Source organism: Onychomys torridus, chromosome 1 (genome assembly GCF_903995425.1).
Source record: "Onychomys torridus chromosome 1, mOncTor1.1, whole genome shotgun sequence".
NCBI lineage: Eukaryota > Metazoa > Chordata > Mammalia > Rodentia > Cricetidae > Onychomys > Onychomys torridus.
The window spans coordinates 178213011-178222215 of record NC_050443.1 but is presented as its reverse complement, the minus strand read 5'-3'; positions in this window follow the sequence as shown (position 1 = coordinate 178222215).

Genomic DNA, 9205 nt, shown 5'->3' with positions numbered 1-9205 from the left:
AGTCCCTGTGGCTCAAGCACAGCTAGTTCTCTAAACGGTCTCATTTCAGCCTGACAGCAGCCACACCAAGCAGGACTTATTGTTAGCTTCCCTTTACAGATGTGGAAACTGAGGCACAAAGAAATAAATCACCCAGCTAAGGAGTAAAGACACAAACCCATTTATCATGTTGCTTTTTCTCTTGTAATTTTGGGGTCAAATATAAGAAATCTTTGTCTAGGCAAATGTTGTAAAGTACTTCCCTTAAGAGTCATGAAGCACTTCCCAGATATTTTCAACTAGAATTTTTATGGTTTTAGCTTTTAAATTGGAGTCAGTATTATTTTGTGTTCATTGTTATGTATGCTGGAATGTAATTTTTGAATTACTTTCTTTTCTGTTTGGACATATTTTTCCCTGAAACATCCAGGACATTTTGTTAAAGAGAATTTACATTTTCCAGTATATGCTTTTGGTTCCCTTCTCGAAAACTAGCAGGTTGTAGATCCAAAATTCTTACAAATTTTCTATTCTTCTATACTGGGTTAGGTGTCTGATTCATTCCAACAGTATGGTGGTTCTACAGTACTTAAGGCTGATTCAACCTAACCCTTCCCCTTCTCCTTAAATCTAGAATCTACCACCACCCAAGTGTTGGTGTAGATTTGAGGCAAGAAAATCAAATGATGACAGATAAAACACAGTATCCCTAGATGAGCCATAGTCCTGTAAACAGAGGGAAAAGCAAGTATTTACCTGAAGGTTAGGAGGAGCTTTGGTGGGATGGGTAAGCCTGTCCAGAGGTGTCAGGTCGTGAACCTGTGTGGTGGGGCCCTGCCATGGCTTGTTTCTATTTGAGGGAAGCCTCACATTGTCATTTGCACTGAATGAACACAGTGCTTGCAGGAACATTACTTTGGAGTAATTGTTTGGTTATGAACTATGCCAGCCTAGAACAGGAGGCTATTGCAGAACTGTAGCCTCCTACAAAATTTATTTAGCAGTAGTTATAAACATCCACTGTCGGAACCAGACAGAATGGAGTTATGCGCGCTACATCTCACATAATCAAATTGAACAGTGGGCCAGTTTTCTTTTCAACAAAGCAGGAGTTGTTAGTCAACCCAAATAACCACAATAAGGAAGTCCCCCTGTTTTAGCTACACAAGGGAAATAACCTTGAAATGACCAACCCACACTGTGTTATCTGGCTTTGTTTTGTCAGCACTTTCTGTCTGTAAATCCAACTCATCAAGATGGAATCTATTCTTTTTTTTATTATTTTATTTTATTTTTTGGTTTTTCGAGACAGGGTTTCTCTGTGTAGCTTTGCGCCTTTCCTGGGACTCACTTGGTAGCCCAGGCTGGCCTCGAACTCACAGAGATCCGCCTGCCTCTGCCTCCCGAGTGCTGGGATTAAAGGTGTACGCCACCACCGCCTGGCCGGAATCTATTCTTGAATTGAAATTTTCTTTGAAATATTACATCTGCATTTTGTTTTATTGGTGTCAACTCATGATATATATTCATGCACATATCATAGCTACCTCTTCCTCCATAATAGTTCTTACTTTCCTCTCATGGTCTCCCCAAATTAAGAGTCTTTATATGAGAGAAAATATGCAGGGTTTGTCTTTCTGATCCTGGCTTATCACAGTCATCTTGGGTTGCAGGAAATTTTTCTTCATGTCTGATTATATATAGGTACTATGATTTCATTATTCATTGGTTGATGAAGGACAGCTTGTTCCATCTCTTAGCTCTTATAAATAGCTCTTGTAAGTAGTGTTGTAATAAATAGGAATATGCAAGTTATCTCTGTGGTGTATAGACTAAGAGTCCACTGTGTGCTTAGCAGAATCATATGCATTTCTATCTTTAGATTTTTGAGCAATCTACTTTCATTTACATAGTGACTGCACTAGTTTACACTTCTGCCGGTAGTGTGCAAGTGTTTCTTTTTCCTGACATCCTTCCTAGAATTTGTTGTCTTTTGTTTTCTTGATGATAAGCATTCTGACTGAGGCCAAATAGAATCTTTTTTTTAATTAAAATATATTAGAAATGTTTTTCATGTATGGGTGTTTGCCTCTATGTGCGTATGTTCACACAGTCTGTATCTGTGAGGGTATTCCTGTATTCTACATCGTTGGGTTGATGCTTTTGTTTGTGACAGTGCCATGCTGTTTGTGTTACTGTGGTTCTGAAGTATAGGTTGAGACCATCAACTGTGACACTTTCAGCATTGCTTCTGTTCAGGATCGCTTTGGAAATGATTTTATGTTTCTATGTGAATGTTAGGATTATTTTTCTACTTTGTGAAGAATGTTATTGGAATTTTGAGGGAATTATGTTGACAGGAGATTGCTTTAGACAAGATAGCCATTTTTTTTTTTTTTTAAATACTGATTCTACAAATCCATGAGCAGGAGTGTTCTTTCTGTCTTCTAATGTCCCTTTCAACTTCTTCCTTCAGGGTAGTTTTTTAAAAATCTGTGTGTGTGTGTGTGTGTGTGTGTGTGTGTGTGTGTGTGTGTGTGTACACGCCTGCCACAGCACACCTATAGAGGTCATAGGATTACGTGCATGCATTAATGCTCTCCTACCATGTAGGTTCCTATGATCAAACTCAGATAGTCAGGTTTGGTAGCCAGCACCTGTCCCTACTGAGCCATCATGCCTGCCCTTTTCAAGGTCTTAAAGTTCATTGTAAAGGTCTTTCACCTCCTCACTAAGGTTCACTCCCAAGTATTTCAGCTTTCTTGAAGCTGTTGTGAGTGGGATTTTTCCTCCCTAGTTTCTTCCTTGGCAAGTTCACTATTGGTATGTTGAAAAGCTACTGATTTTCCATATGTTGAATTTTCACCCTGTTACTTTGATGAAATATATATCAGGTTTAAGAACTTTTTGGTGGAATTACCAAGGTCTTTTGATCACCGGATCATGTTGTTCACAAATAGTGCTTTTTGACGTCTTCTTTCTTGTTCACATTTGTTTGTCTCTTGTGCTGCTCTAGCCAAGAGTGTGGACACTATACTGGATAACAGGATGTGAGAAGCAGAGAGGGTGAAACTGTAATACTCTCAGGTTTTGCCCACTAGCACAAAGTTGACTACCGTGTTGTTTGCAGCCTTTATGAGGCAAGCTATGATCTTTCTGGTTCTAGTTTGTTGTGGGCTTTCATCAGATACTGAACTTTGTCAAATTCCTATGTATATTGAGATGATCATTTAATTCATGTCCTTAAGTTTTTATGTTGTATTATATTTATTTATTTGCATATATTGAATCAACATTGTATTACCTAAAGATGAACTTGGTTATGAAGTACATCTTCTTTTAGTGTGTTATTCATTTATTTATTTATTTATTTATTTATTCATTTATTTATATTTCTGAGACAGGATTTCACTAGTGTTTAGACTGGCTTTGAACTCATGGTAATCCTCCCACCTCAGCCTGCTAGAATTATAGGCCTGTGCACAATGTCAGGCATTAATGAACTCTTGAATATGATTTTCAAGAAGTTTATTGAGGATCTTTGCCTATGTATTCATCAGGGATATTAACCTATAGTTTTCTATTTCTGCTGCGTCCTTGTCTGGTTTTGGTGTCAGGGTCATAGTGGCTTCATGAACAGGCTTCATCATTTCCCATCTCCTGTTTTGTTGAACAGTTTGAGGAGTGTTGGTGTTTGCTGGTGGTCATGAAGTTTCACTTCTCACTGAGGAGCTATTGGTAACTGATAGCCACGGGAAGAGGGAGAGTTAGTTTTCTTTAAGGGTGTGGTTCTTGATAGGCCAGACACACTTCGGTGGATGGCCACACCCACTTGGGTTGTGTTAGATGAGTACCAAAAGCTAGGTGGGTATGGAAGTGGGGGTGGATTTGGGAGGAGTTGGGGGAGAAGTGTGAGCATGATCAAATTACAATGTGTGGAATTTTTAATAGTGCTTTCTAGTGTGTGTGTGTGTGTGTGTGTGTGTTATATAATTCAGCAGTGAATCTGTCTTGATTTTCTTTGTGGAGAGACTGTTACTGTTTCTACGTTGTTGCTCATTCCTGGTCTGCTTAAATTTAAGCTGTTTAAATCTCTTTGATTTAATTTTAGTAGGTCATACGTATCTAGGAATTTCTGTTTCTTCTAAAGTTTTCAGGTTTGGGGAAATATAATTTTGTATATAATTCCCTAATGATACTCCAGATTTCATTTGAATCTGTAGCAACTTGCCATTTTTCATCTATAACCTTATTAATTTGGGTCTTCTTTTTCTTTTTATTGGTTTGGCCAGGAGTTTGTCAATCTTATTCTCTTTTCTAAAAATCAATTTTATTCTGAGGCAGAAGCTATCTCTCTGCAGGTGGTAGGGGAAAGGGGCCCATAGAGAAAACTGTGATATTCACACATGCTGTGGTGAGAACAGATGTTAGAGTTAAAAGGAATGTTAGGAGAAAAGCAGGCTAGGATCACTAAGGATGAGAAATCAAGAGTTTTCAGTTGGTGTAAGATAGCCAAGCAGACCTGATAAGAGACAAACAGAAACTCTAAGAAGCAAGGCCAGGGTCATCAGGACAGCTAAAGTTAAGGAGCTTTGGCAGGTGGTGGTCTTCACTTGCAACTTTCAGGCCCATCTCTTTGCACAGGAGGTCAGGAAGATGAAAAGCATACTCAACAGGCAGGGAGGAAGGAGTCTTTGACCTGTAACAATGGCTCAAAGGCAAGGATCCTGTAAAGTTGACAAAAGAGATAACGGCTAGCATGACCCCTATCTGCAATCTGCACTGAAATCATAGCAGAGTATAAGTTAATGAGTGTCTGTAAGCAATTTCAGTAGACGCACACCTTCAGCTGGAGCAAAAATGAAGCCTGAAAAGCTATCAACATGAAGAAGCATGAACATTCATCGGTAAGAAGAAATAAACTTCCTGGCAGGAAAGAGAGCACAGAGGAAGAAGAGCTTGAGAACCCTGAAGATGTTCTAGGGTAGAAGCAGACATTCTTTCCTCTTGGACAGAGACTGTAGATACGGATTGGACAGAGATGTTTCAGTACAATGAGAAGCACTTTTAAGTTTGGGTTTATGAAACAACCAAAGGAAAGTTAAAAATTTTAAGCCTGTGATGATGGTAATGTTATTTATTTTTAAAAAGCTTTAGCCAGGCATTGGTGGCGCAAGCCTTTAATCCCAGCACACTCGGGAGGCAGAGGCAGGTGGATCTCTGTGAGTTTGAGGCCAGCCTGGCCTACAGAGCTAGTCCAGGACAGGTTCCAAAGCTACACGGAGAAACCCTGTCTCGGAAAAAAAAAAAAAAAAAAAAAAAAAAGGTTAGTAATCACTGTTTCTGTTACTAAGACCAATTTGAACAATAACTCAGTGGGACTCCATTGAAAGAGCTTTGAAGTTTTATCATTTCTAAGTCTTATTTTCACATGCCTTAAATCATTTTCTTAGACCTTCACAGATGACATCAACTCTAGACTTTTACCTTTCCTTTCTGAAAACACTCAATCATTTACCGTGAGACAGAGGTGCTTGGCTATTGAGCAACTACTGAAAGAAATAAAGAAATAGCAAAAAGCAAATTTTTAGTCAGTAACAGCAACGTGGTGGCTGGAGTTTGTTTCCCCATTGATACCTGACTAGTGTTTTGTTCTCAGTGAGAGGCCTGGCAGCTCTGGGAAGAAAGAGGGAGGCCTGGTTTTCACTTTACCTGCTGCTTTGGGGGATTGGTTCCTTCTTACTTTTCACCATCAGTTTGTGAAGATATTTTATTTCCTACTTTCAGGGCTTGAGATGTTTTCTTCCATGCTTTCCTTTCCTCTTCTTGCTTTAGGGTTGTTGACGAGAGATCTGATATGATTCTGAAGTATTTGCCTTTGATCAGTAGGATCTATGTTCCTGTTCAGCATCAAAGAAATTGCACAAGACAGTTAAGTTGTTCAGTCTTCTGGAAAGTCCTAAAGGAAGACATTGGAGCAGCATAGAAAGACTGAGAAATTGTGGGACATGGAGCCACTCACCCTGGAGTACAGCACAGAGGCAGGAATTCCAGCATAGTTAACTTTTACTGTAAAGGCTGCCAACCCAGAGTTCACATTCCTCTCATATTTAGATATTTTATTTTAAAATAACAATGTATTTGCCTTCAGGCCTGGGAGCATCTGACCTTGGGGGGACTCCATTCCTTTCCCAGACCTCATCTGAGAGTCTCACACAGAATGTTTATTCTTAATTATTTTAAAGAGTTTAATTGAAATATTAATACAGAGATTTAACCTTGGGTTGGAGGGAAGAGTCAGCAGTTAAAAGCACTTGCTGCTCTCCCAGAGAACTGGGGTTCTCAGTTTTCAGCATCCACATTGGGTGTCTTACAACTAACTACTTGTAACTCCAGTTCCAAGGAATCCTATGCCCTCTTCTGGCTTCTATGGTCACTGCATGCATGTGGAACACATCCCTGCACTTAAGTACATGCATACATTAATGAGGACTATTGGGGTCCAGCCCCTGGACAGTCCTCTCCTAGGGTCCAAGGAGAATCTACAACCAGCTGATAATCTAATCTTTGATGATATTAAAATGAATCTCCATGCACGATACTCTTTAGTCCATACACCTTATTCTTCCGAGTCAGTTCTCTCTCTACACAGCTTCTTTTCTGCTCTCATAAATTGCTCCTCTCTTGCCTGATCTCTCTACCTCTTTTTGCTGTTCCCTCTAAGTGCTATCTTAATTTCTTCATCTTAGTTCTTCCCCATCTGGCTCTCCTCATCTTCTACCTCATCCTTCTAGCACTCTCTTCTGGTCCTCCAATCTAGTTCTTCCCCATCTCAGTTCAGTTCTTCCCCATCCAGTTCTTCCATTCTCTTTTTTCTTCTCTGTTCTTGCTTTGAAAATACAACTACCTTTTATCCCTTTGGCCCTTATCTCCCCAAGCTATCTCTGCTCCCTCCATTTCTGGCAGGGTAGGGGAAGTGTGCTCGGTCACTAGGCAACTTGTCTAGGCAACTTCCGTCACAGCTAGATGTACCTGTAAGTAGGAATCCTTTAGTTCTGAGTTAATTGTTAAGGGTGGTTCTAAAACTAGAGTTAAGACTTTGGAAAGGAGAAAGTTGAGCTTTATTAGCACATCCATTAGGCCTTCCCAAACAGAGTCTGGATGCTTAAGTCTGTTCTTAGAGAATCTGTGAGGTATTTCAGATAAGATACGTTTGTCCATCCAGAGATGGTCCTGGCCAGATGCTGCTAATGATGATAATTACAGAAAGGCCTGAAATTAGGAATCTGGCTGTGTTACTGCATAGAAGGTTATCTAAATATTCCATTATCGGGGGGAAATTATGCCCAATGAATGATAGAAGAGCCATAATGGCACAGGAGAATTTCATGCAGGAAATGGCTAATAATCAAAAGCCAGTATCACTAAGACTCCTTGAGCCTCAGCTTGACTTCTAGAAGGCCCTTGGCTTCTTCTAAATATTAGCTTGTCATAATCAGCTGAAATCCTACTTCATATTATTATGGCTTGCAGCAATATAAACACTTAAAAATAATAAATATTTAAAAAACATATAACACTGTTCACAGTAAAGATACTCTATGTTCTAGCATCCTTATAATTCAAACTTACCTTGTCAGCTGTGATCTTGAGAGACATGCCCCCAGGAGCTGCTTTACCCATGATCTCACTTAAATTCCTTAGCAACTCTTTGAAATGCTTCTATGTATGACTACCCTAAAAACCAATGGTCTGTGGTTCTTGGTTAAGAAGGTTGTACCATACTTGGATATATTCATGGGTGTGTCTTGTCTTTTCCTCTGACATATGTTTAAATCTATAGTAAAATCTCTTTATTAAACCCCAACTCTGTTACACGAGAACAAATAGGCTTCCAAAACAACTTTGGGAAAAATAGATCCACCACTAAATGGCCAGGGAGTTAAACAGCTTGGCTCGGCTTCATTTGCTTCATCTGAATTAGCTTACAGAATCTTATTTGAATTACATGAGTAACTGGTGGGCAGAGTACTTAACAAGAGCCTGAAGTATAAGGCATTTGTTGGGGGAAAATGATAACCCAGAGTGGGCAGTCAGCTGGAGTCTGTGAATTACTATGGGAGGAACAGGATGAATCTCATGCTCTGTTGCCATTGGATACCTACATAACCATGTTGAAAATCCCACACCAAAGAATCAGGTGAATACAGACCGGCCTTTCACACTGATGGATGGTGGAGCAGGTGGCCCATGTTTCTCTTCAAGTGGCACAAATCTTTACCTTTCAGGAAGATCACATGGCCTGCAGAGAGGCAGGGGACTGGGGAAACCCCACTGGGCATGGGTGTGTGTCTGGTGACCAGTTAGGAAGCATCCTATCCTTCATCCTCACTCCTATCCTGCCATCACACATGGGGTGTCTGATCAGGGAAAAGCACCGAACATAAGGATGATGGGAACAGAGACTAGATGTAGTACTTCCCTATGGGCCTGCCAAGAGGGAATCCTTTGATCCTGGCAGCCTGCCTTCAGTGATCAGAATGACATCGGCAGTAGTAAATGGACTCCATGATAATTGCCATGTATGCAGTATTCCCAAGTGTGACTACTGTTAGAATTCCTAGCCACTCCCTTACATGACTGTGTGTGCATTGTCCAGTAGCCAGGTAAGCAGGTAAGACAGCTAGTCATCCCAGGGCCTTACATCCTATGTAATGCATGTGCTGTGTGATCATGTAATCTATGCACATGTGTGGTATAGCTATGTAAGCCCATGTGTTCATGTGCTGGGGGAAACCTATAAAAGTGGGTTCCACCTATTCCTTCCCTCTCTTCCTGCACAGTCGTTCCATAGGCCTATGCACACCCCCTCTCTATTCCCTTAATAAACTCTTATAGTGGGTTTCATTGTGCCTTGTGGCTTCTTTCATATGGTAAACAGTGCTACTTAGTAAATAACATTGCATTGCTTAGTAAATAACATTGGTGCCATGTGTGATGATTTTTTATTTGTATGTTAATAAATAGAGTTTGCCTGGAGATCAGAGGTCATAGCCAGTCATAAACAGAAGTCAGGTGGTGATAGCACACGCCCTTAATCCGATCACATGGCAGGCAGAGTCTCTGTGTGATCAAGTACACAGCCAAGCGTGGTGACACATGCCTTTAATTCTAGTACCAATCATAGAGACCTGGAGGTCTATATAGATAGGCAGTGATGAGGAAG